The 26823-nt window shown below is 47.2% G+C and overlaps 1 protein-coding gene and 1 pseudogene across 2 annotated transcripts in view; one reads left to right on the top strand and one right to left on the bottom strand.

Moving 5' to 3' along the window:
• Nucleotides 1-26823, top strand: part of KSR1 (kinase suppressor of ras 1) — a 169988-nt gene that overhangs the window by 53303 nt on the left and 89862 nt on the right. The window lies entirely within an intron of this gene.
• On the bottom strand, nucleotides 16634-17486 carry LOC101134566 (myb/SANT-like DNA-binding domain-containing protein 3; annotated as a pseudogene).

Below are 26823 nucleotides of genomic sequence, written 5' to 3'. Positions count from 1 at the left end.
GAGGCGGAGATTGGAGGATTGCCTGAGCCCAGGAACTTGAGGCTGCGGTGAGTTGTGTTTGTGCCATTGCACTCCAGCCTGGGCAACAGAACAAGACCCTGTCTCAAAAAATAAATAAATAAAATAAAAGCCAGAGCCCTTCATTGTGTGTGAAAGGCCATGTTGGGCGAGCAGGGGCAATACCCAGCCTTGGCTTTAATCTCCTTACCTAGAGGTGGGCAGACTTGGCTCAGAGGTAGTGGAGTTCATCATATAATCCTAGTTTTGGGGGACTGAGGAGGGTAGTACCCTAAGTGCCAGCACTTCACCTTGTCCCTCCTCTTGGCACTTGGGAACTGGGGAATCTCTCTCTTCACACAAGTTCACCTGGGCCCTGCCTCAAAGCTTGCTGCACCTTGTCCGGAGAGAACCTTTCTGGTTTTCCCTTTTTCCATGGACTTCTGATCCTTTCTTCTGAGGGCCGTGAGTTGTGGCAGAACCAAGACTCTGGAAAAACCATCCCTGATTAGCCTGGGAAGGTGGCGGCGCTGCCCCACCAGGGCTCTTCCTGACCGTGGTTATCCCCGTGACCTCTGGCACGTCACTTCACCTCAGTGAGCCTCAGTTTTCCTCATCTCTAAAAGGGGAGTGTTGGTGGTGATAAAACTTATTCACTGAAGAGTTATAAGGACCGAGTGAGTAGACGTAAAAAGGCTTGGTTGCCAATAAAGCATGAGGTACCAGCATGAGTGGTCATTTTGTGTAGTTTAATGGATGGTTTTTAGACACGATGAAATTGGAAAGAGTGTGGGAGCTAGAGAGAAATCTAAGTCCTAACACCGAAGAGCTGAGTGGCCTTAGCTTAAGGTAATTTAGGTAACTTAACCTCCCCAAGCCTCAGTGCCATCGTCTGTGAAATAGGGCATTTGAGAGGATTTGAGTGAGGCTGCAGTGCCGTCCGTTCAGAGCAGATGCTCTCTTGCTGGTTCATTTTTCCAAATGCACGGGTTGGGGGTATGATGTGCTTGGCAGAAGCCTACCAAGAATGCTTATCTAATGTCTTTTAAAACTGTACAGATAACCATTTCCTGGCTCAATTCTCTGCAGCAAATGCACTTTGATCCTCGTCTGAGCATCCCGCATTGCCTGCCAGGCACCCTTCTGAGCCAGAGTTATCTTGGTATGGAGCACCGTACCACCCAGGAGCCATGTAGCATGTTCCCCATTCCTTGATTCTCACAACTGTCTTGAGAGCAGGGAGAAAGCTATTATCCCCATCTGAGAAGACAGAGTCTCAGAAGGTGGGGATGAGCCTGCCTGTGCACACTGCACACAGCTCTTGGAAAAACAGTCTAGAAGCTCTAAAAACACCTTTTCTGTCCACTTCCTCTGCTGTTTACTTCTTTCTTAGGAAAAAAGTGAGAAGGGTGAGGAGTTTCCTGGCTAGAGATTCTAGTGCATCTTGCTCCTGCAGAATGTTTGGCTGTGAAGAGGTAGGCCAAGAAACGTGGGGACGCCTGGCTGGGGCTGGAACACTGGCAGGCAGCTGACTGGACTGTCATGACATCTCAGAGCCAGAAGCCTCTTACCTTTCTTCCAGTCTGAGTGCTCTGGAGGTGCACTTGCTCACCAGTGTGGGGAGGTAGAAGGCTGGGAGAGTGTGGAGGGTGCGTGCTGCTGCGCATTGAGGGCTGTCTGTACTTGGCTGGGAAGAAACTGAACAGTGCCAGAAGGTAGGGAGGGGGAGCATTGTTGGTCACTTGGAGTCTGGAACTGAGAAAGACAAGAAAACAGCCTGCTCTCTGGAGCAGTTAGACCCCACTCAGGAGGGGCCTGTGGAGCGTTGGGCCAAGTTTCCTGCAGGACCTGGGGCGAGGTGGGAGTGGGATGCTTCTGGGCTGGCAGGGCTGGGCTGTGGCTCCATGGCTGAGGTATCTCCATAGGGAGAATGTGTGATTTAGAGGCAGCTTTGTCAGCTTAGGAAATGGAGGTTCCTGAGGCAAACCTTTTCAGTGCCCAAGCAGGGTTGCCTAGGTGAGGGGGCTCTCAGGGTCAGACTCCTCTGCATCCCGTCTCACCGGCGAGACCGTTGGTGTGATGAGCTGCAAGCATCCAGGTTTGTTTGCTCCTTCCACACGTGTGGCAATTCTTAAAACTAGTTTTTGGTGTTAGGATAAGCACACCCGACAAACATCTGCTTAAGTGTAAGCTTGCTCTTCAGGGAGAATACGCTGATTGATGTGGACTTTCTAGGATAGCAGAACCCAAGTGGCTTTGTGCAATTGATAATAGTCATGTGTATGTTAAGTTAGCTTGAGCCGACTCTTCAGGGCTGGAGTAGACCAGATCCTGAACCCCTTATCCCCTCATCAAGGTCCTGATGTGTCTCTAGCCTTTGTTTTGATGACCCCAGCAAAATTCCCTGCTCTTTCTCCCTGTAGTGACTTCTTTGTTGCTTTCTGAGCTAGATTAGGTTTCCATCACTAATCTGTGGAGAAAATGTGTATATCCCAAGCCATTTCCTCCTTCAGAGGAGCTTATGATTTTGGCTTGGAAAATAGAGATGAATATACTCGAAGCATCCAGGGAAGGATGAATTGCTGTACCCTTGCCAGTTTCCAGTGGAACATAAATGTGAGAGCATTTCTTCTCTGAAGAGGAGGATTCCAGGCATCCTGGAGGGATGATAAAGTGGCATAGGATTCAGGTTCAATCAAGATGTATTGAGAATGGCCAGGTGCAGTGGCTTACGCCTGTAATCCCAGCACTTTGGGAGGCCGAGGCAGGTGGATTACCTGAGGTCACAGGAGTTTGAGACCAGCCTGGCCAACATAGTGAAACCCCATCTCTACTAAAAACAAAAATTAGCTGGATGTGGTGGTGTACGCTTGTAATGCCAGCTACTCGGGAGGCTGAAGCAAGAGAATTGCTTGAACCTGGGAGGCGGAGGTTGCAGTGAGCTGAGATCACGCCACTGCACTCCAGCTTGGGCAACAGAGCAAGACTCCATCTCCAAACAAACAAAAAGATGTATTGAGAACCTACGGTAGGCTGGGTTTGTTTGGATCTAGACATCATTCCTTTTCATTTTTACTTTGTTTATATTGTAAAATATTATACAGACTCAGAAAAGTACACAAAACATAAATGTACAGCTTGGTGAATTATCACAAAGTGAGTACCCTTGTAACCACCGTCCAAGAGAAGGAACCCTGCCAGCGCCCCCGGAGGCTCCCTGATCATAACCTCTTCTCTTACTGCCGCGCACAACATTAGCTTGACTTTAGTAGTAGTTGCCTCCCTGCTTCTTAAAATAATTATTTACCCAAAATATGAATCCCCAAACACTGTAATTTAGTTGTGCCTGTTTTTTGAACTTCCTACAAGGATAATCATGCTGTATATATTCTTTAGTGTCTGGTTTCTTTCATGCAACATTGTTGTGAAATCTGTGCATTTTCGTTGCATGTAGCTGTCATTTGTTCATTTTCATTGCTGTGTGTTATTCGATTGACTGATTAGCACAATTTTTCTATCCATTCTCCTGTTGAACATTTTGTTTGTTTACATTTTGAGGATATTCCTAAAAAATGCTGCGGGCTAGATGCGGTGGCTCATGTCTGTAATCCTGACACTTTGGGAGTCTGAGGCAGGAGGATCACCTGAGCCCAGGAGTTCAAGACCAGCCTGGGCAACATAGCAAGACTCCTTCTCTATAAAAAAAAAATGCTGCTGTGAGCATTGTTGGACATGACTCTTGGTTAGCCTGTATTGTGTATGTGCATGCACACACTTGTGTTGGGTGTACCTGGAGGTAGCATCACTGCATCTCATCCCATCTTCATATTAACCTTGTAAGCCGATGGGGAGAGTGGCTCACCTTAGCAAGGGTGTGTCTGCCGGGACCCCAGGGAAGCTTTGCTTACTGTCCTATGTCTATACCCCTTGGGTTGTCTCTGAGCTTCTCTTGGGGACGCATCGTTTTCCAGGTGTTGTGAGGAATTACAGCAGTAAAGCTTGCTTGATGCTTATGTTTAACCCCTGCAAGGCAGAATACGGGAGTTGCATGTAGCCAGTGTGGGGGGCTGGTGAAGAAGGGTGTAGGGCTGTGTTGGGGCACAGCCTGCTCATCACACAGGTCCTCCAGAGTGGACCTGAACGCCCAACCCCTTTAATCTTTGGTGTCTGCCTGCAGTGTTTCCTCCCAAGTGGGTTTGGTGCCCTTCCAGCATATTGAGTGGAGAATGGTCGGAAAGGCTGAGGCTTCAGCTGAGTCTCCAGGCCACTGCTTGCGGTGCAGCTAAGCTCTTAATGTGTTTTCATAATCAAAGCAGAAAGGTCCCATTGTGGCGCTAACGCCTTTGCCATAAAGCACTTTTTGTTTCCTAACAAAATTCCAAGTCTCAAAAGCAAGTCAGCTTAGCAAAAACACAATACCAATGAATGGCCATTTGCCACTTGCAACAGCTAGGCAAGCTCCCAGTAAATAACACTCGGTCAGCCTGTGTTTTATTGGGGCACCCCAAAGACATGAAAATACTTTGCAGGCTACTTGGAGGAAAACAGTAAGATATTAGGAGTCATATTTATCACCGGGGAATTATAACCTGATATTAAGGTGCCAGTTAGGGTTTGCTTGGCTATATATTTCAGAAAATTAAGTAAGGCTGGGGACAGTAGCTCACGCCTATAATCCCAGCACTTTGAGGGGCTGAGATAGGTGGATCACCTGAAGTCAGGAGTTCAAGACCAGCCTGGCCAACATGGTGAAACCCCGTCTCTATTAAAAATACAAAAAACTAGCTGGGTGTGGTGGCGTACGCCTGTAATCCCAGCTACTCAGGAAGCTGAGGCAGGAGAATCCCTTGAACTCAGGAGGCAGAGGTTGCAGTGAGGTGAGATTGTGCCATTGCACTCCAACCTGGGCAACAGGAGCAAAACTCCATCTCAAAAAAAAGAAAAGAAAAGTAACACTGGAAGTAAGGGATTATTTTTCTTATGAAACAAAAAGCCCAGAGGCTGACAGTCTTACGGCTCCACGTTGCTGCCTCCTGTCTTTTTGCTTTATCATCTTCAGCACAAAGCCTCATACTCCCAAGATGGCTGCTATATCTCCAGGTTTCACATTTGCATTTCAGGTAGGAAGGTGGCTTTTGTCAACTGCCTCTTATCCATTTTAATGAGGAAAACTAACTTTCTGGAAGTACCAAGCAATAGGCTTTCCCTTACATTTCACTGGCTAGAACTGGATCACATGGCAACCACTGGTTGTCAGGGTGGCTGGGAGCTGAGCACATTGTTATTTGAACAAAATCAGGGATTCCCGAGGTTAAGGAAGGAAAAGGAGGATGGACATGGGGAGGCAGCTAACAGCAGGTGCCATGATTCACTGGATAAAATAGATAGGAAACAAGCTGTTTCATAGAAAGCGAATTTATATTCGGTAACTGAAACATTCTTGTAAGCACTAAAATGTATTTTAATCATTTTAATTGCAGTCATGTGCCGCATTGTCAACAACAGACCACGTGTATGACAGTAATCCCATAAGATTATAGTACTGTATTTTTGCTGTACCTTTTCTGTGTTCTGATATGTTTAGATTTGTCTTACAAATGTATTACAGTTGCCTACCATACTCATTACTCTGATGTTCACACAAAGCCAAAATCACCTAAGGACATGTTTCTCAGAACGTATTTCTGTCGTTACACGCTGCATGACTGTAGTTTGAGAAGACACATTTTCTTCTAAACAACTTAATGACTTTTTCGGTGTGGCTGGGAGTCTCAGTAGGCTCTACTGAGGTGTGGTTTGAACGGCCACTTTGCCTCTCATATAATGGTCCCAGAAAATTATCCTTTTTAAATCTTGGGTCTGCTTCGTAGTTTTTTTTTTTTTTTTTTCACTTATTCCATTATTGCTGTCAGGTCTTGTGGCCTCTGTGCATTTACCTCTAGAAACCTGGTTCTTTTCACCTTAAAAATGTTCTGCTTTACTATAATCTATGGATGGGAGAAACCAGAGAACCCAACATGGTAGAAATGTGGATTGAGGAAGGAGGCTCTGAGGGAAACCATGGACTCTCCTCTAGGTTAGATAGGGCTTTCATGAGCAGGCTTAGTCTGTTTTATCAGCTCTGATCTCTTCTGGCCTATCAGATAAAAGAATTTGCCTTTTTTTTTGTTAAGAGAAGGAGTTTGAAATCTTCTCCAGTCAAGGCACTATTTAACAATTGGCTCTCCATGGCTGACTTAATGCTAATTTTCTCATCACCATTCAACATAGCTTCCTCCTTACCTCATCTGTCTTTGTGAATGCAGCCCCCGTTTTATAAGCACAACCTCTAGAAAACCTGGTTTTATCTAACTAAGAGACCTATCACATCCAGGAAGTTGCCAAAGGAGAATATCAAGAAAAGGTAGTTGTGTGACATTGGGCTAGTTACCTGATCTCTGTCTGTTTTCTCATCTGTGAAAGAGCAATCGTAATGATTGCCTTGTGGTCATTGTAAGAAATGAGGATGAGTTAAATGGAATAGTGCCTAGCATGTGGTAAATGCTCAAAAAAGCTATTATCATTAATATTATCATCATTATCACAGATGGGGTGTGTTAATCACAGATTAACACTGATGTGGGATTGGGCCACCCTGGGAGGGTGTTTGGACAGAGGCCAATGTGAGCCATATTTACCTGATGAGAGAGATCAATCCATTGTTGGAACAGACGTCTTCATGTGCCTTTGTCCTCGCTCCCTTTCCGTGATAGTGCAGAGTCTCCCTCCCCCTCCTCCTCCTCCCCCTTTCATCCTTTCTTCCTTCCATCATTTTCATATCTGATTACAAGAGTAATATATGTTCCTTGTAGAAAATTTGAAAAGCATAAAAGAAAATTGAAACACTCTTAAAAATGTATATATAGAGAGAACTTTTCAAAGCTGAGATCATCCTGTACTTTTTGCTCTATAGCCTGCTTTCATTTTTTATTTTCTTTCTTTTTTAATATTTAAAGAGATACATTCTGAGCCAAATGTGAAGACCATGACCCATGACAGGTTCAGGAGGTCCTGAGAACATGTGCCCAAGGTGGTTGGGTTACAGCTTGGTTTTATACATTTTCGTGAGACATAATGACTAGTCTAAACATTAAAACAGAGATCTTAATACAGAAGAGACCCTTTGTGGCAATGAGATACCAAATTCCAACCTGACTCTAGTATAACATCTTAACATCACATGACAGATAGCAGGCCCTGAAAGAAAGAAACAAAAACAAAAGTATTTTATCCTAAAATAGATTTCTTTGATATATTTTGAAATGGCCCTGCAAAGCTGTCTCTTGTGGGAGAAATTTACATTCTGTAGAGAATCCCCTTCCCTTTCTAGGTAATTTTCTGATCCTGAAAAGATTGACTGAGATCCTAGCACCTTTTAAAGGTCTGAATGGGAAACATTTGCCGTCTATTGCCTTTAAGGGTGGCTACCTATGAGACTTCATCTACATAATAAGAATCTTGTGCTCCACAACCCCTTATCTTAACCCAGACGCTTGTTTCTATTGATTCCAGGTCTTTAATAACTCTTTTTCTTTTTATTTTATTTTTATATTTTTTGAGCCAGAGTCTCACTCACTCTATGGCCCAGGCTGGAGTGCAGTGGCATGATCTCGGCTCACTGCAACATCCACCCCCTGGGCTCAAGTGCACACCACCATGCCTGGCTAATTTTATACTTTTAGTAGAGATGGGGTTTTGCCATGTTGCCCAGGCTGGTCTCGAACTCCTGATTCTGAGCTCAAGCAATCCGCCCACCTTGGCCTCCCAAAATGCTGGGATTACAGGCTTCAGCCACTGCACCTAGCTGATAATAATTCTTTCATTTTCATTGGACGATAAACTATGAGTGTTATCGAGTACGGCTCTTGTGTAGCATTTCATCAAATGGATTTCAACCTGGAGTTGGAAGAGACCACTGAGGATTGAAGGTAGATTGGTTTTCCTGGGTGAGCTCAGAGAATCCACCCTTGGCCCACTTCTGTATTGTAAGGCTTGCTTTTTTCTAACTGAGGGATGGAGTGCATTGCAGTTGGGTCCCTATGTTATGTAATTGTGGGGGTTGTAAGCCTGGATTGTAAGTGGAAGATCTGGGGACCTGGGATGATTTCAGATATAGGCAAGAATGGAGGAAGAATGATTGTAAGCTAAAGCAGTAACACGATTCAAGCTATTTATTCGTTTGATCATTATTGAGGACCTGCTGTATGCCACCACATGAGGCCAGATGCTCTTGATACAGAAATAAATAAGAGGACCTTCTAGTTTCAGACAGCATCTGTCTCAGTGAGTGAAGACTTAAAAAACCAATTCATGCAGTAGGCTGTTAGAGATGCTCTCATTGAAATCTATCCTGTCCCCAAAAGGAGTCTGAAGGAGGGAGTTGGCAAGGGGGGAGCTGGCAAAGGCTTTGTAGGGAGCAGGGCATTCTAGGCAGAGAGAGCCTGTAAACAAGGCCCCAGAGGTGTGAAACAGCTTGGATGGATTAGCTTAGCAGTAAAGAAGCAATAGCTACACCTTTTCATTTTTCAATCCACTTAATACTGGGTGGAGTAGCTGCACTTGTGAAATTTGGCGTGAACCTTAATATTCTTAAAGAAAAAGGCAGAAGGTATGTATTTCGAAAGCATCCTATAGTTTTCTTTCCGTCCTTTCTTTTGGAAAGTGTAGCTCACCCCCTGAAAAGCATAGAATTAGTTTCTGTTAACTCTGGTGTTTGCTGTCTGCCTGCCCACCCAGTGCCCATCCATCATCTGAGTGCCCCCTCTCTACAAGGCACTGTGTGGGGGAGCTCAGAGCCTGACCTTGCCAGGCTCTTGCAATCTGGGTCGGTGGACATCTATGTTGATAATTGATGTTCTGTGCTGACAAGTTCTGTGGGAAAGTGGAGGTAGGAGCAAGAACTGTGTTGGCAGGAGTCGGGAAAGCTTAAGGCTGCGATGCTCAAAGGAGAGGATAAATGATGGACACTCCCTAGACCCTCCTCCCTCTCCACCAAAGGCATAGCCTTCATAATGCTGGAAATGTTCCATATCCCTCCATTGTGCCGTGGTGGGAAAAAGACAGGGAAAGAGCCCTCCAGGGAACTGGCATTTGTTGTGGCCTGCACTGGCTGGTTCCTGGAGTAGGATGTGTGCATCATTAGCCCTGCATAGCACAGTAGCTGTGAGGAAGTGACCGCTCAGGTGTTGGGTGATGTGTCTAGGGTCACATTGCCTAGAAGAGTGGCAGGGCTGCGCTTGCTGCAGGCTTGCTTGATCCTGAAGCCCTGGTTCCTCTCACCATGCCCTGGGCTGCAGAACTCACTTCTGGGCCTTGTAAGGCCACTGGTAGGTAATGGTGACAGTCGGAGGAGTAATACCTGAACAGAGGCTACCCTAAATAATGGCTTGTGGTGGTCAGCGCCTGGAAGCCCTGGGTGTGGTTCCCTGCAGAAAGGAATTCTGAGGCCTCAGAAATGAGGTTTTGTTTTGTTAAAATTGTCTTGGGCACCCACTCTCCAGTTGCAGGTCAGGGCCTGCCCTGTGGCTCAAGTGTGGGGCCACATGGAGGTTGAATCACCTGCTCCCTTAGGGCTCCCAGGGGTGGGAGGACAGGAAATCCCTCCAGGATTGTTTAGTTCAGCAATACTCCTCCCCACATCCGTGTTACAGCTGAGGAAAGGAGTCCCCTTCAACCCCAGGCATTTAGTGATTCTATCATGTCGGTATAGTTTCTTCTCTGACCTGGCCATGGTGCGTTTGATGCCAAGAATGGGCAGCCTGAGTGGTGATGGTCAGTCAGTGCCACTCTGTCAGTCCCGGGACCCCAGCTGTCCCCGTTCTCTGCACAGCCCAGCCTTGGATGCTTGCTTGTGGGGCCTGCAATGTGAGTGTTTAGAGCTGCCAGATTTGTGGGGGATTTCTGCCACTGTTAAAACCAAACAAAAAGCAAGGAGCTCTACTGAGCTGTATGATTATTTAGGCTCCAAATTGGGACGGGTTGTGGTGAGGGACCTAGAGTCTAAGACCAAAGGAAAGTCCCTGGTCCGTGGCACAGGCTTTGAATGTGGGCCCCACCACCTGAGAGCTATGAGCTTTGGGAGGAGCTCTTCATCCAGCCCAGCTGGGAGTGGGGATAGTAAAACTGTTTCCCCAGCCGGGAGTGGGGATAGTAATACTGAACCTGGCAGGGCTGCTGTTAGACCATGGGTACTCGGTGCAGCAGAGTCTCTGTAAATGGCAGAGGTGGTGCTTTGCAGATGGGAGAAGGGAATAAACCTGTAGCTGATGTCAGGCCCTTTGTTGCACCCTTTATACCGAATGAATTATTTCATTTCACTCCATAACACCTCTGAAATAGGCTACACTGTTCCCATTTGACAGACACCAAAATGAGTTTCGGAGAGTTTCTGAAACTTGTGCAAGTTCATGTAGCAAATGGAGTTTAACTTCCAAATTCTTTCCACCTTGCCATGAGAAAATTTCCATTCCTGCAGAAGATGGCCTTCTATAAAGGGCACCAAAGGGATTTAAGTCACACCTTGGGACACATTCCTAGCTCCAAGTGGTTTCTGTATGTTATAGGCCAGACAGTAGCAAATGCAAAGGTACATTTATGTGCCTGTGGAGGGGGAGAATTAATTTTTTCCCCTCCCTGGACTTTAACTCTGGAAAGCTTAATCTTCTAAAGCTTAATCTTTAGAAAGGGCTCAGAAACTCTGCTTGGTGCGCATAATAAGTGTTGTGTCCCCAAGGCATTTGTTAGATAAAACGAAAATTAAATAAATAAATAAAATGCTAATCGTGCCACCAGCCCTGAAGTCTCCTTGTCTCTGCTGGCTTTTCCGTGCAGAACGGGCACAGTGGAGCTTTGTTCTTCTGCCCCTTTGTCCGGACGAGGCCTCTCAGGGGCTGACTCACAGGCAGGGAGGCCACGCTGTGCCCGCCCAGGTTTCCCAGGCCCCGCTGCCTTCAACTCTCACTGGCCTCCTTTTCCCGAGGGTGGGGCGGCCCCCTGCCAGTGGATTGGAGGGGTGCTGCCTTCCCCCAATACCCATTTGTCCCAGTGGCCAAAAGGGGCTGAAAGCAGGTAGCTGGAGGATGCGGGAGACGTGTGATTCCCTGTTTGCCAGTTGGCCTAACTGGAATCTTCCTGAAATCATTGTATCCCTGTGAGCAGACAGCAGGCACTATGGGCTGTTTGGCCTTGGGTTCGCTTCCTGCCTTGGGCAGTCTGTGGAATGGGGCCCGGTCCTCAAGCACTGGTGGCTGTCACCAGCAGGAAGTTTGTTCAGCACCGTGGTTCTGAACCCTGTCCTCATGTTTGAATCATGGGTGCTTTTAAAACACATCCATATCAGGAGCACAGCCCTGGGCCAGCTGACTTAGTACCTCTGGGGTGGGAATTGGCCCAGGCATCTCTATATGTATACCCGCTCCAAGTGATTCTGATACACAGGGAGGGTGGAAAGCCCCTGGTTAGGATACCCAAGCTGAAAGGACTGCTCAGGAGTTGCTTGTTCCACCGTTCAGTTTACCCATGAGGACAGTGAGTTGACAAAGGCCATTCCTTTTTTTTGAAACAGGGTCTAGCTCCATTGCCCAGGTTGGAGTGCAGTAGCTCACTGGAGCCCCGACTTCCTGGGCTCAGGCAAGCCTCTTGCCTCAGCCTCTTGAGTAGCTAGGATCACAGAGTCTAGCTCCATTGCCCACGTTGGAGTGCAGTAGCTCACTGGAGCCCTGACTTCCCGGGCTCAGGCTTGCCTCAGCCTCTTGAGTAGCTAGGATCACAGACATGAGCCACCACACCTGGCTAGTTTTTGAATTTTTTTGTAGAGATGGGGTCTCACTGTGTTGCCCAGGTGGGTCTCAAACTCCCTAGGCTCAAGTGATCCACCTGCCTTAGGCTCTCAAAGCGTGGGGATTGCAGGTGTGAGCCACCACGCCTGGCCTGCAAAGGCTACTCTGATGGAGGCAGGTGGGTTAGAACCAGGTCTCCTGACGTCTGAGCTCCCAAAGCACCGCCTGTTGCCCTGTTAATCCACACTCTCATGGCTATGGGAAAGGCAGGCAGTTGGAATTATGATGTTGATGATAAAAATGTCTGCTCATCACCCATGCTGCTAGGGAGACCAGGCTTAGTTAGGTTTACTTTCTCTGTTCTTTCCTTTCTCTTGCACATATTTACTTTACCATCGCATCTTTTCACATGACATCACAAGTATTTATTTTCTAGGCCATGAGTTCTCAGAGGGCAAGTTCTGGATAATGGCTGGGTTTTTGTTACAGCCATTCTTATACACTGGTACCTGGCCAGAGCAAGCTTTCAATAAATGTTGTGGAGTGGAAAGGTGGATACCAGACCCCAGCCTTGAGCCCGGTGGAGTGTCTCTCTGAGCCCCTGAGTTAAGTGGGTCAAGGCAACTACCCTTTGCACTTGGGGCAAGTTCACATGAAAAATCCATAGACAGGCAGAGTCAGGAAAAACAGGACTGAGAAGGGGCTATGAACTTGATCCTAGGAATACTGGCTTACCTGAAACTAAACAACCACGCAATCCTCCACACAGCTTTGGCCCCCGCTCCCCGTGGCCCTCCCGCCCAGCTCGCCTTTGCAGTGAGCAGATCCAGTATACATGTCACAGCTGGAATCTGGCTTGTGTTTGGAAATAAACAACTTGGCCCCTCTCTCTGCCTGGGATTTTCCTTTATCAGGAGATGCTCACGAGCCACCAGCAGAGATGAGGTGTTTCTTTCCAGCAGAGATGAGATGTTCTTTTCAGCAGCCTGCCTGAGAGCTCCAGGGAAAAGTGGGAGGGCTTTGTGGTGGGACAAACACCTTCACATTGTCCTTTTCTGGTTGGTATTGGAGAGGGCTTGAGTGAGTAGGCTGGATATGAAATAATTTGAGGGGTGGTGAATGCAGAGGACTAATCCACCAACCCCCCAGCAAGTTTGCAATGAGGGAAAGTCTCTATCTGTCTTGCAAGAGGAAACACCATAGAGAGAAAGCAATGGGTGCACCACTCTGAATGCTGGCTGCCCAGCTAGGTTGCTTTTTGCAGGGTGGCCTGTCCTCAGGCAGCAGCCAGACAACATTTTGGGGAGAGTAGCTCAGGGGATTCCTGTGTTTCTGCTGTAGCTAGTTCAGGGTACCAAGAAAGAAAAAAAGGATCCTGCTACCATCATGTTAGGTAGAAACTGGCAGTTTAGAAATACAGCATGGGGAGGGGCCTCCTCTCTCACACAGGGCCCTGGGGAGTGTAAATTGGTACAACTACTCTCAAGAGAACTTGACTAGATGTGGTGAAGTTAGGGATACACATACCCTGTAGCCAAAAATTTTACTTCTATTGTCTGTACTGGAAAAACCAGCATGCAAGTGCTCAAGGAGAAATAGATGTACATTGTAGCATTTTTGGTGATGATGAAAAACTAGAAGGAAACTAAAAGCCTATTAGCCAGGAAATATATCAATAAATGACGGTTTACACAGTGTAGTACTTTTCACCAGTTCCGTCTGACTTACATGAATCAGCCCGACTACATTTAAGAAAAACGTTGGTAGAAAGGTTGCAGAATATCTGTAGTAATGAGACCATTTATGTAAGGTTAAAAAAAAAAAAAGGAAAGATACCATTTTTGTGTGTTTGAATTATTTAGAAAATGAGAGACATGTTGCTGCCATCAAGTTGCTCGCAGTCTAATGGGGAAAGTTGGCAAATAAACAGCTGGAGGCTTCCAGATAGTGAATGTTGATGTTATTGACCAAGTTCCTTGTCTTGCAAGACATGACCAGTTTGGAGGGGATATTAGATAAAATAGAGTTCAAATAACAGTAACTCAAGCAAGTTAATTTTTCTCACACATGAAAGAAGTCTGGATGTAGGTAACCCAATGTCGGTGTGGTGGGTCCACAAAGTCATTAGGAACTCAGGAACCTTCCAGCTCACCCTTCTGCCATTCCTTGTCCTTATGTTCCTAGATGGCTGCTGGAGCTCCAGCTTTCACATCAGCTTTCCAGGGAGCAGGATGAATGAACTGGAGAAGGATGTGTTGTGTATATATTCCTTTTGAAATTACCATGTGGCACTTCCATTTATGTGTCATTGGCCAGGTATTAGTCACACAGCTACACCTGCCTGCAAGGAAGGATGGAAACGGGCCAGCTAAAACCTCAGCATTCTGTTAGGAAGAAAGGAGAGTGGAAAGTGGGAGGCCACCACTAGATGATGAAAGATGAGATAGTGAGTTTGGGTCCCTCTGGCCCATGCAGGCTGGCCATCCATTTGGGGGTTAGATTGGGGCTGGAGCTTATGAGAGGAGTGGGGTTCAGAGTTTTCTAAATTGGGAGGCATAAGCATGTAGGTGATTGTGGGAGTCCTGGGAAGGAGGCTGCTGAGTTGTCAGAAAGGTAAGAGAACTGGGAAGCTAGGGGTGGGCATGTCTGGGAGGAGAGACCACTTGGCCAGATGCCCCAGTGAGGTCAAGCAGGATGAGGGTGGGAGTGAGAACACGGACTCTGGGGGCTTCTGCAAGAGCAGTTTTGGTGGAGTAGAGAGACTAAGATCAATGGAGGAGTAATATTGAACAGCTGAGGAAATGTGTCAAGATCTTTGAACTTGAAGGGAATGAGAGAGAGAAGGGGGAGCTGAAGAGAAAGTATTTATTAAGGCCAGAAAGATTTGAATGCAGGTTTGGAGGCTGAAGGACAGCTAGATCTCCCCTCCCCATCCCCTTCCCAAGGAGGGAGGTATTGATGGGAGGTGAGGATAGGCAAATCCAGCAAGTACAGGCTGGTGGCCTCCAGTATCTCTGCAAAGGGGCTTGTAGAGCATGAAACTGGTAAGATGCTGCCCCAGGAATTGGGGAAGAGCAAGGAATTAGATAGGATCAAGTCAAAGAACTGCTAAGCCAGAGGAAGTAGGTCAAAACCTAAAACTTTGGATGTCCCCAACCCACCTGCACATTGAGTTTTCTCCAGTAGCAATTATAGGAGCAGAGAAAAAGAGATTACCGAGGATTAGAAGGCTGCAGGCAGAGCGGCAGGAAAAGGCAGGGAGGGGGCTCTGGGTTCCTGGAGTGGCAGTGGTGGTGTGGAGTTCAAGCAGGGTTATATTACATTATGCTGTAAGGTGGAAAAGGGTGGGGCACATTTTAGAAATATTCCCATTAGAAATGGTAAGAAAGAAAAATCTTATGCCCATGAAGTTGTAAATGTCAGAGCATTGTCTCATCATTACTGAAAATGTGATCATTCTAGACACACAGAATTGTGCTCTCAGTCACCCGCATCAGTCCTTCTGTATATTTTGAGTTGCATTAATTTGCAGGCCACTTATTTAATATGAAACTGTGCCTGCTTGTTACTTGGTAGCAGACCTGGGAGCCAGGTGGCCTGGGTTCAGATTCCAGCTCCGCCTCTTACTTACTGTGTGAACTTGGACAGGGCTGTGTACAGTCAAGCAGGTTGTGCACTGCACAAGGGGATGAAGGGTTCCTTAAATCCAGACTGCCCCTATTGCCAGGAATATGCCTTTTGTGGGTCTGTGCTGTGTCTGTGCGGAGGATGGGATGCACTCTTTCACCTTGCACAAAGGCACTGCATGGGTTGGTTCTGGCTCTGGCTTTGGGCAAGTTGCCTCTGTGCATCAGTTTCGTTGGAGAGAATAAATGAGTTACCGCATGTAATGTGCTTGGAACAGGGCCTGACACATGGCTAAGAACCATGGTAAGGATTAAATGCTGATTATATGTAGTACTGGAATGAGCTGAGCCTTCTGGGTCTCCTCTGAAGGCTTATCTTGAGTTTCCCAAAGCCTGGCATTTAGGAGAGGATACAGCTCTCCACCCCTTACAGTTTGGTCACTGAGTTTGCATTTTTTCCCAAAGGTTCCAAAGGTTTCCAAAGGTTCTCTCTAAACCTTAAGCTTTTCCAGGTTGCAGCTGCTTAATCTTCAGGCAGCTGACCTTGGTGTTCCTGGTGCCTTCTTCATCTGAAAGAGGATGAGGTAGTTGGGGCCAAGGACACCCCGAGTAGTCTAGCAAGATTTGCCCTTCAGACATTTGCGTAAATCTTCTCCCTAAACATCAAACTGGAGAAATACAGGTGTGCTATAGGGAGAATGAAAACAGCCCTTTCCAATTTGGAACAGTTTTCGTGGAAGGTGGGGCCTTGCCCCTATGGCATCCAGATCTGTTCGGTAACTGCAACTAACTCTCCTTTTCTTTTCTTTTCTTTTCTTTTCTTTTCTTTTCTTTTCTTTTCTTTTCTTTTCTTTTCTTTTCTTTTCTTTCTTTCTTTCTTTCTCTCTCTCTTTCTTTCTTTTTCTTTCTTTCTTTCTTTCTCTCTCTCTCTCTCTCATGGTTCTTGTATGAATTCTAATTAAGAGACATTACATTCAGAATTATAGCACTCATGGTGATAATTTTCAGAAGACTGTAACAGCTTCTTTGCCACTTAAGGGGTACAAAGGGTGCAGCTGTTTCCCTGAAGGAATTCTTAAGTTAGTGACTACTACCACTCAAATTTTCCTAGTTGTCTCTCTGTTACAGGTTACTGACTGCAAGTCCATGTTCCAGACATTCTTTGCCAACACAATTAATTACAAGAGAGCCACCCCCAAAGTCTTAGGGTGAATTGGGAAAGGGCCGGTTAAATGAGGAAGCAGGCCATTCCTTGGTAAAAGTTTGTAGTTTTTTTTCCCAATACATCTTCTCTTTATTGAGAACTTCATTTTTATCCTGTGTTCCTCCTCTGCCATCTCACACTCTCGCTCTGTCTGCTGGAGTTTGGCCACAATGCACCTCATTCATTTGTATCAGTTGTAATTGTAAGATGGACATTTGTTGATCATGTTCAGTCCTCATGCATCTTTTTAAAAGCACCTTCCTGAGAGATTTTACTCCTGTAGTTTTTATTGGCTGTTATTCTGACCGCTGAACACGAGGGTTCAGGTTGAGAGGTCCTCTCACGTGTTGGAAAACGTATGAACTCTTTCTCATCATCGCACAGTTCTCTATTTGAAACAGCAAATGATTCTTGGGCCGTGGCGTTGGAGTAGTATTTGGGCTCCTCCTCCGGGGGGAGGGGTGGAAGGAGTGCTCTGCAGGAAGTAGAGCTGCTCCAGCAGCATGCTGGTGATCTCCTTCCCTAGGACTTGGTTACTCAGGAGGGAGCTGACGCTCCCTTTCACCTTCTTTCTCCTTTCATGGGCCATAATTGTTTTAGTCCGAGCCTTGATGTTCTCCCAGCCCTTCTTCAGCTGTTTGAAATCCGGCAGGGACAGCTCGGCTGAGAGTTGCATTCGTGGGTCAGCGCCTGCAGGTACATTGATTGCTTAAGGGCAGTAGTTCACACATCACTTTTCTTACATTCCAGCACATATTTGTACTTTTCTACTAAAACCAGCAGGGTACTCTTTTCTAGTTCTGAGAAGTATTTGGCAGGTTTTATAATTTCATTGTTTTGCATTTTCCACTATATTTCCCCTGGCCGCCAGCTATCCTGTAATCCCAGCTACTTGGGAAGCTGAGGTAGGAGGACTGCTTAAGCCCAAGAGGTCAAGGCTACAGTGAGCCATGCACTCCAGCCTGGATGACAAAAGGAGACACTGCAGTGGCACACCCGCCCCCCCCCCTTTTTTTTTCTTTTTTGGGACAAAGTCTTGCTCTGTCACCTAGGCTAGAGTGCAATGGCGTGATCTTGGCTCACTGCAACCTCCGCCTCCTGGGTTAAAGCGATTCTCCTGCCTCAGCCTCCCGAGTAGCTGGGACTACAGGCACCAGCCACCAAGCCTGGCTAATTTTTGTATTTTTAGTAGAGATGGGGTTTCACCATGTTGGCCAGGCTGGCCTTGAACTCCTGACCTCAAGTGATCCACCCACCTTGGCCTCGCAAAGTGCTGGGATTACAGGCGTGAGCCATGCCCGGCCTGACTTCTTGTTTGGGGCACAAATCAGACTGTATAAGAATCATGAGAAAAACAGTAATATCTTGGGCTTTCACCAAATGTTTTATCCTGGTCAGCAGTATCTTTAGAAGACACAAATTTTCATAGTTTCTTGATTTTAGGATATATTTCATAGTTTAATATTTCTGAAATTGGGAGGCTTTGTACGATGTCTTTAATGTAGTAATTCTTTGCTCTCCCCATATGCTGTTATTACATTGATTATGTGTCTCATAAATGAACATCCCTACCTCTTGTGGGTCATCCAGGATGGAATTTGTTTTATTGGTCAGTAGAAAAGGCTATGACCTAATTAGTGTATCGAGTAGGTATTCTGTGTAAGTTAATGCATTTATTTTGTTTTTTATTATTTTTGAGATGAAGTCTCACTCTGTTGCCGAGGCTGGAGTGCAGTGGTGCCATCACGGCTCACTGCGACCTCTGCCTACTGGGGTTCAAGCGATTCTTGTTCCTTAGCCTCCTGAGTAGCTGGGATTACAGGTGCGTGCCACCATGCCTGGCTAATTTTTGTATTTTTAGTAGAGAGAGGGTGTCACCATGTTGGCCAGGCTGGTCTCAAACTCCTGACCTCAGGTGATCTGCCCACCTCAACCTCCCAAAGTGCTGGGATTACAGGCGTGAACCACTGTGCCTGGCCAAGTTAACACGTTTAGTCTTTAACACATTTGGTCTTTGGAAGAAACTGAAGCTCAGGAATGGATCAGTAATTTGTTAAAGGTCACACCGCTAGAAAAGAGTGGATCCAGTATGTGAGCCCAGCTCTGTCTAATCATGACGTTCAGTTCTTTCTCCTTCCCAGGAGAGACCTGTACTTCTTCACTTCTGGCTCCTGCTGTTTTTTTAAGCTGAGGATGTCCTCTTCTCTTCCTATTGAAACTCCATTTATGGGCCAGGCACAGTGGCTCACGTCTGTAATCCCAGTGCTTTGGGAGGCTGAGAAAGGAGGATCTCTTGAGCCCAGGAGCTTGAGACCAGCCTGGGCAAGATGGTGAGACTCTGCCTCTACAAAAATTAAAAAATAAAAAAAGTTAGCTGGGTATAGTGGTGTTCACCTGTAACCCCAGCTATTCAGGAGGCTGAGGTGGGAGGATTGCTTGAGCCTGGGAGTGTGAGGTTGCAATGAACTACGGTCATGCCACTGCACTTCACCCTGGGTGACAAGAGAGACCCTGTCTCTACTGGAAAAAAACCCACAAAAATCCCAAAACAAAACTTACACCACCTGTTCCCCAAAAACCTATTGGAAAAAAAAACTCCATTTATTATTCTTTCAGTTTGGATAACATTTTATGATTATAAAAATGACACCCGTTCTTTAAAAATGCAAAAAAGTAAATAATAAAACTTTCCAGTGTTTACATTTTGAGATGTTAATTTTGCTATAAAAATAGAAATTGACCTCAAAGTTGAAAAAAGAAAATTAATGCCTTAAATTAAAATAAAAAAGAATGTGAAGATCATACTGCAAATGTAGTTTTCTTACCTTGAGTTGTTAACTTTCTAGAAGATTATGGGCATTGCCTCATGTGATTAAGTACACTGTTAAAAGGGACTTAAAAAAAAAAGTTGCCTCATAGTGTTCTGTGATTGACACACCAGAATGTAGTTACCTACTTCCCCATGTTTGGCTATTTTAAGTTACACTTCCGTGAATAGGCTTATGCTTACACTTAATTGTTTCTTTAGGATAAATTCCTAGAAGTGGAGTCTGGCTCAAGGGGTGAGGGCCGCCTGGTGAGGCTTCTGTTGCATCATCCTGTTTCTCTGCTGCCCTCCAGGGGGGCGATGCCGCTCCACGCTCCTGCCATGCTCCTGCCACAGCCACACTGGGGAGTCCCTCTGCCAGTGTTGCCAGACATCTGCCCATATGTTTCCATTTTGTATTTCCTTGCTTATTATTAAGGTGGGAGGTTTGTTATGGTTGCCGGCAGAGGTAACTTTCCTTTGAGATAAACATGTATATTTCCTTGGCCTGTTTAACTGACTTCTTTGTGCAACCCCAGTCATTCTTCAAGACCCAATTCAAAGCTCATCTTTTCCATGAACTCTTTCCCGACACCCGTCTTTTCTCTGAAGCTGGAAGCTTTAATTTTCATATCTGAATTCTCACAGCCTGTGTGTATCTGAAAACCCTTGTCAAAGACACTTTTGCATTGCAACTTGATATCTTTGGCCCCCACTTGAATCTGAGGTCTTTAGGGTAGGAGATGGGTCATTCATTTCTGTATTGTTTGCAGGGCCTTGGCACCATACTGGGTAACTAGTGGGTACTCGATACTCTCGAATGGATGGATAGATGGACACACACTGTTCTTAACAAACCAACCAACCCATCCCACACCCATCAGCAAAATGAGTTTAATGCCACCTTATGAAATTGCTGTCTTCCTTTCCGCATCTTTCCCTTTGGAATCAGTGAGGTTTTGCTCCATCTAAAGACCCAGCAGGGGCTGGGCGCAGTCCCAGCACTTTGGGTGGCTGATGTGGGTGGATCGCTGGAGCCCAGGAGTTTGAGACCAGCCTGGGCAACATGGTGAAACCCTGTCTGTACAAAAAATACAAAAATTAGTTGGGTGTAGTTGTGTGTGGCAGTGGTCCCGGGTACTCAGGAGGCTGCGGTGGGAGGATCGTTTGAGCCTGGGAGGTCGAGGCTACACTGAGCTGTGATTACACCACCGCACTCCAGCCTAAGCAACAGAGTGAGACCCTGTCTCAAAAGAAAAAAAAAAAAAAGACCCAGCAGGGCAGATGGAGTAACCAGCAAAGCCGACCTTAGTGGTGAGGCTGGGCATGGCGGCCTGAGCAGGGATCGGCTCCAAATAGTACGTCTACCGTGGGCTCCTGGACCTTTCTCCCTTTGCTAGAAGAGAAGCACCAGCACCCTCCCTTTTCCTCTTGTGACATTTTAAAATGTATTATTACCATTCATAGCCTTATAAAATCAGTACACAGTAATTAGAGAACATTTGGAAAATACAGAAAAGTAGAAGGAAGAAAATAATTACCTATAGCCTTCCCACTCAGATCAGCCCATTCACAGATGACATTTCTGCTGTGTTTTCTTTCAGTTGTGTTTTCCAGGCAAAGACTTTGTGTGCGAGGTTTTGCTTACGTAGTTCTTGCCATCCATCATGTAGATTTTTTTGTCCTGCCTGTCGCTTAGTAAAATAACACAAAAAACTTCCTATGTTTTTGTAAACCTGCTCAGTGGCTCTGTCATAGTTTAGTAAGTGGTTTTACCATCACCTCCTTAGCTGTGCTTCTATTGTTGGGTCTTTGGGTTGTTTGCACTGTGTCCCTCTTGTAAACAATGTCGGGATGGACAAGTTTGTGCTGGGCGTTTCCTTGTCCCTTTGGCTGGTTACCTCAGGCAGACTGGCCCATACCAGCCCTTCCCCGCTTCATTCTCCTCCCTTGGGGCCAGTGCCCTATTCGCCTCTCGGTTTGTGTTTCTCAGTCTCCATGTGTAGCAATATGTTGAGAAACGGCTTCCTTTTTCAGGAAGAAAGCTCAAGATGTTGAGCCTCGAGGAGGCTGTGCACAAAGGTGCAGAGTCCTGCCTGCTGGGTCATGGCCTTGGCACTGCAGAGCGGCCCCCTTCTGCCTCACAGGCCCAGGGTTACAGAAGGTGCAGGTGACGGGGAGGCCACGCCTTTGAAGGGGCTGCCTGGCAAACCTTTTCCCCTGACAGTAAGCTGAGGGGGTGGCCCTGGTCACATGTTGCAGGTCTCTGGAGGGGGTATAGTGAATACCTGAGTCCATTTTCTGCCTGGTCCCAGACTCGGATCCGTCATGGCAGATCTGGCCCCTGTGTTCTGTGGGTGAGTGCTGGGGGAGAACCCCTCCTGTGGGGCTGCTGAGATGTGTGCTGTGCTGGAGGTGGCTTCAGCCCTGCTCCTCTGAGCAGCTGCTTGGGGCATGCTGTTGAGCTCCAGAGAGCACTTCAGCATATAGCCAGCAGAGCCCTGAGGAGCTGCAGTGACAAAGGCCACTGTGGCACTCAAGGCTCAGGTTTGGATTGTGGAGTAACATTGCCTAGGTTCACCTCCCACCCTGGACAGTTACTTTATCTCTCTGTCTTTCATCTCCACTTGGGGATAGTAATAACACCCACCTCCCCAGATGAAATGAGTTAGCATTTTATACACTTCTCAAAACAGTCCCTGTTTGTTAAATAAAAATAGGGAACCAGCGTTACCAGCTAGACCACTCGCTAACAGCAAGTTGAACCCAGGACTTCTGCCATCCAGTATGGGGGAAAGAGTGCTGGACAGAACCAGGAGACCTGGAGACCGTCCTGGCACTGCCTTCTACTTTGTGTGACTTTGACTAAGTCGTTGTCCCTCTCTGGGCCTCAGTTTCCTCATCAGTTTTTCATCTATTTCTGTGAGATGACCTTAGGCCCTTCTTGTCTTAGAACATCCAAGGATTTTGTAATTTAAAGGCATTTCAGACATCTGAAGATGGGTCTGGTCCTGCTAATAATCCTCACTGGTTGACGTGGTCCTTAGATGGGGCCAATTGCAAAGGCCAGAGGGCAGGAGATGCAGAGCCCTGTGGGGTTTGCCCGGTTTTTCTCAGTGCGGGTGAGCTATCCTCCACCTGGAGGGTTATGGGAGCTGGGTCACCTGGGAACAGGCCGTGGGAGAACTGGCCTCCTTGGGAATGTGCTGTCCTGCGCGGCGGAGCACTTTCAGGTACGGGCTGCTCTGTGAGGCCACCCTGTGCTCCAGCCCGCAGCACTTGAGACTGACTTGCCCTGAGGTTTGTGTGAGTGAAATCGGGTCTTATGCAAGAGTGAGTGCATGCATCTCCGCTTCGAGCTGTTACATCAGAAAGCTAAACACAGAGAGCCCTTGCGACTGGAGAACTAGCAGGAGGCCCTCGCTCTGGTTCTTTGTCAGCGGGTGGGATGGGGTAGGATGTGGCTTACAGGCTGCTGTGGAGGAGAGGACTGTGCTAGGAAAGAGGTTGGAGCTGGTGGACTCTCTCCCAGGCGCTGCTTTTCCAACAGGCTTTCTGGAAGGTTCTGGCCTCCTTCTGATCAGGTGGCAGAGCATCCCTGGGGCTCCTCACCAGGATTCGTGTGCTCTGGGTCAGTGATGTCTCCATCTGCATCACTGCTGGTGGAGCACAGTGGGAAAGGTCAGCATTCAAACTGTGGAAGGTCAGACCCAGCGCCTCAAGCCTGGAGGGGCGGCGTGGGGCATCAGCCTCTTATGAGTTTAAGTTGGCTCTGACACATACCAGCTGGGTGACGTTGGGTTGGCTTCCTGACCCTCTGAGTCCTTTTTTATAAATGAGAACATTTGTACCAAGATGCCCAGCATTGGCCTGATGGACAGTAGGCACCCCAAAAGTCTCAGTCATTTAAGGAAGTAATGTAGCCCATGGTTAAGAGCATGGGCTGAGCAGCTGAACTTCCTGGGTTCAGTTTCTTGCTCTGCCACTTACTAGCCGCATGACATGGGACTGTTCCTCGTCCTCAGTTTACGCCTCTGTACAATGGGGATAGTTGTGATAGGGCGTCTCTCACAGGTTTGTTGCAAGGATTAAGTGAGTTAATTCAATCGTCCCTTGGTGTCCATGGGGGAGTGGTCCCAGGAACCCCTGAGGATACCAAAATCCACAGATTCTCAAGCCCCCTTAGTACAGATGCAGATGCAATCATTCTTTTTTTTTTTTTTTTTTTTTAAGATGGAGTATCACTCTGTCACCAGGCTGGAGTGCAGTGGCATAATCTTGGCTCACTGCAACCTCTGCCTCCCGGGTTCATGCGATTCTCCTGCCTCAGCCTCCCGAGTAGCTGGGACTACAGATGCACACCACCATGCCCAGCTAATTGTTGTATTTTTAGTAGAGACAGGGTTTCACCATGTTGGCCAGGATAGTCTCGATCTCTTGACCTTGTGGTCTGCCCGCCTCGGCCTCCCAAAGTGTTGGGATTACAGGTGTGAGCCACTGCACCCAGCCGCAACCATTCATTTTTTAAAAAAGATTTCTGATCTGCCGTTGAATCTATGGATGCAGAACCCACAGATCCTAAGGGCTGTCTGTATGCATAAAGCACTTAAAGCAGTGTCTAGCGCATAATAGTCACCCTTGTTGGAGTTAGCTGTCATTGTCTAATTTCTTCAATAAGGGTGGTCAGTTGATTTCTTGAGAGCTTGGCAGCATACCACCTCTCTTTATTTTGAGATGCATCCCCACTCTGTTCAGCTAGAGCTTGTCCAAGGTGACAGGTGCGTGTGCGCACGTGTGTGTGTGTGTGTGTGTGTGTCTTTTTCAGCCATGTCACCACTATCCAGGTCTGGAGAGTAGCTCCCCTTGCAGCCTGGGGGCCAGGCCTCTCCTCGGCTTGCTTCTTCAGGCTGCGTGCATCTTGTTACCCATCCTGGTTTGCCTCCCTCTTCTGCACAGACTGTGCTCAGAGGTTCGTGTTGCACAGTTTGGCTCGGGTGTGCCCAGCTCTTGACCTGAGAATAAAGTAAGGGCCAGGAAAGCCATCCTTTCAGTGTGAGTGTGTTCCAGCCATGCCTGGCCTTGTCTACGTTTGCCCATTTTCAAGGAATACACCAGGGTAGCTTGGGACATGCCATGTAGACGGAGTCATCCAGGAATGTGTTTAAGAATCTTAAAGCAATAAACAAGTCAGACTAACTGCTTTCAAAGAGTACAAGAGACTGGAATTTTCATGATAGAGATGGCTGACAATGAGTGTTAATCTATTATAGCAGGCCTCATGTCTTCAGCAATAGACATCCCCCTCTTCCCCCGTTTTGCAGATAAGGAAACTGAGGCAGAGAGTGGTTAAGTAATCTGAGTTAAAGCAGCTAGTCAGTGGCCGAGCTGGGATTTGAACCCGGGTCTGTTGGCCTCTAGGCCCCAGCACCTGACTGTCCATCACTATACTGCCCCTGGCTGGCATTCCTGGGATTATACAGCAGCGGCATCCTGTTGCCTGAGCCCTTTCTCATCCCCCGCTAATGATAGTGCTAATAATGTGAGTCCAGTTACAGCTGTGTTGCCTAAGGTGCACAGGGCCTAGGGGGATAACTGCGTTGTCTTTAGCCATTGCTTGTTAGAGAAAGTGGTCTTGCCTTCTTTCTCCCTCCCAGAGCTGATGTCACCTAAACCCTGCTGCAATATTATTCCTGGGTTTCAGGTCTGATTTTTATGTCCCCTACATCCCGTATCTCCTTCCTCTGACCAGACAAAATGGTCCCTCAGGAAAAGAGCTTTGAAGATTATTTAGTGGAGATGGCTGTGGCTAATCAGTGACCTTCTCAGATCGCTTAGGAAAAGCGTGTGGATGTCCTTGTCAGGGCTTTCTTCCCTGAGAGGCATCTGAGAAGTCCCTGGGGTCACAGCTGGGAGTGACCCTGGGTGGGACTCAGTGTTTCAGGGGTGCTTGGTTTTAATCTATGAATTTAAAATCATGCTTTCCTGGGTGGGAGTTGGGGTGGGCAGTGGTTGTGAAGCTGGCGCCACAACATAGGATGGTGTGTAGCCTTGGCCATGTGCCTTTACCTCTGAGCCTTGGTTTGCAGTGAGGATCAGATGAGGTGCTGTCTTGCCAGAGCGCTCCGTAAACTCTGTAGTGCTGTGACTGAGTGTGAGGTGCTGTGACCAAGTATCCATAAGATACACAATCATCACATTGGTGTGCGCCACAGAAAGAATGCACAGTCATGTCACTAGGAGTAATTCTGGTCTCATTTGAAACTCAGCGCGGTGGTTTGGTGCCAGAGGTGTTCCTTGGGCCTCTGGTACAAGTGAATTGTTAAAAGGGTGTGGATGCTGATCTGCCCTAATGCATAGAGCTTCATTTCACAGCCGGTTGCTCTCCTTGTTCCACGGGAAGCTTGCAGATACATTAACAGATCAACAATCGTGATCCTTCATCTGGACGCTTTCCTTCTGCACTCTTCCCCAGTCACCCGTCCTGGTTTTCCTATCAGCTGCCAAAGGCACAGCTTTGATGTTAAGATTAAGATTGCAGCGGAGGAAGATGGGAAGGAATCTTGGGTGGGAGCTCACAGTCAGCCAGCAGCTGTGTCATATTGTTTTGTCTTCACAGTGATCTTTTGAGGCTGATCTTTGCCCCTCATTTATAGCAGAGGAAGTGAAGGCTCAGACATTCAATTGCCCATGGGCCCTTAGCTGGTAGGAGTCAGGGCTGAGTTTCAGATGAGACCAGAATTACCCCTAGTGACATGACTGTCCATTCTTTCTGTGGCGCACAGCAATGTGAGAGGGCCCTGTGGGGTCTGGCCATGATGGCAGACACTGCCTCTCTCCCATTGCTTTCTGTCTGACCCACCTCCACGGGTGTGGGGAAGAGTTGGAGATGGTACTGTTGGAGCAGCGGCCTGTGCTGTTGGCAAGCATAGGGTTCCCCTCTGTCTGGGAGACAGGGCAGGCACAGCGCTGAAGTGAGAGACGGCTGGGCTGGGGCTGCCTGTGGGCTGAGTGCCCTTTGAGGGTGGAATCTCCAGCCGAAGGGCCCCTCCCCGAGAAGCACCAAGTCCTAGTAAATTGAACAACAAACAGGGCTCTGCTTGGGTGGCTCATTTGCTGGAGAAACTCAGTGCTTCACCTTCCTGCTAAAGTATGCCGGTATGCCAGAAATTCCCTGGACAAGCAAGAAGGGAAGTCATGTCTTTATAGTAAAAACACTAATAAAACAGCTCTAGAATCTTCTCCTTCCTTTACACCCACACTGCCACTAACTAAATTACCTTTTGTTCTCATCGTTTGCTGAACTGCAGTGCTTCTTAAATGATTTTCCTGTCTTTGGTTTATCCACACGCACTTCAGTCTGTCCTCCTTATGGTT

This window comes from Gorilla gorilla, chromosome 4, assembly GCF_029281585.2.
Source record: "Gorilla gorilla gorilla isolate KB3781 chromosome 4, NHGRI_mGorGor1-v2.1_pri, whole genome shotgun sequence".
Lineage (NCBI taxonomy): Eukaryota > Metazoa > Chordata > Mammalia > Primates > Hominidae > Gorilla > Gorilla gorilla.
This window is presented reverse-complemented; position numbering and strand designations above follow the sequence as displayed.